This window comes from Chrysochloris asiatica, unplaced genomic scaffold (assembly GCF_000296735.1).
Source record: "Chrysochloris asiatica unplaced genomic scaffold, ChrAsi1.0 scaffold00022, whole genome shotgun sequence".
Classification (NCBI taxonomy): Eukaryota; Metazoa; Chordata; class Mammalia; order Afrosoricida; family Chrysochloridae; genus Chrysochloris; species Chrysochloris asiatica.
Genome location: NW_006408540.1, coordinates 24,611,851 through 24,613,009, shown reverse-complemented (window position 1 = coordinate 24,613,009; position 1,159 = coordinate 24,611,851). Strand labels below are relative to the sequence as shown.

Sequence of the window (1,159 nt, the reverse complement as noted above, 5' to 3'; positions counted from 1 at the left end):
GGGCAACTTGGACATTGGCTACCCAAAATGGGGGGAGGGATACAAAGGCAAGAAGTGACTGGCTTACAAGCTTTCAAGAGGGAACCTAGATCCAAAGGGGGTGGAGGAAGGTAGAGTCTCCAGTGAATAGTGTCCAGCCTGTCCAGGAAGGGCTGCTGAAACGAAATATAGATGGGTCTCTTGTGATGCAATTGTAAATGATTGTTATCAGGATTGATTGTGAGGGTTGGAAATCTAAAGATGGACTTTTTGTAGCAAAGAGGGGAGTGATTAACTTTTCAGCCTAGGAGCGGAGGACCCTGGGACCATTGATGGAGAAGAGCGAAGAGCAGAATCCTACCCAGAGAGGTGGTGGGGCCTGAGATGGAGGCAAAGAAGATGATGTCAAGAAATGGTGGGGCTGGGGACTTAGGATCAGGAGAGGAGATGGAAAGGGGCTGAGGGCTGGGGGGGTGGGGTGCAGGCTTACAGGGTATACCCCTTGGTTGGGTGAGGATGCATGGACAGGATGATAACTATGCCAATGAAATGATGGATGATGGAATAAATGTAAAGCTGACGTTCTCCCATGTAGACTATCACACAATTCACAATGAAACATTAAAAAAAAAAAAAAAAAAGAGTAAACATATAATGAAGGGCTTCAAAGAGTTTGTGGAAAACAATCCATTATTTCTTCATTCTTCTGGCAGCCCATGGTATATTCAGTACTCTTCGCCAACACCGTAATTCTAAGGCATCAATTCTTCTGTGGTCTTCCTTATTCGCTGGCCCACTTTCACAAGCATATAGGTGATTCTAAAACATGGTCAAGGTATGCTAGACCTACACCTTATGAATATTTTAACAAGATCTCCATCTCTCCAGTTGATTCTTACAGGCTTTTAAAGTTTGAAAAGCACTACTAAGTAAAAAAGAAGTAAAGCCTTCAACCTGGAAGCAAATAGCAATATGGTTTCTGAGGAGTAGTCGGTGAGTTTGAACCACTGATCCTGCAGTTCAAACTGGCTTTGTGGTCCAGTGCTTATCCTATAGCACCACAACAGGACTCAAAAAACAAAACAAAACAAAACAAAAAACTAAGGACAAATGGCATTTATAGTAGCCTGTAGCATTAAGAAGCTCTGGTAACGTAGTGGTTATGAATCAGGCTGCTAAC

General features: G+C 43.2%; 1 protein-coding gene across 1 annotated transcript in view; it reads right to left on the bottom strand.

Moving 5' to 3' along the window:
- Positions 1 to 1,159, bottom strand: part of RB1 (retinoblastoma 1) — a 250,862-nt gene that overhangs the window by 113,361 nt on the left and 136,342 nt on the right. The gene's annotated exons all lie outside the window — the stretch shown is intronic.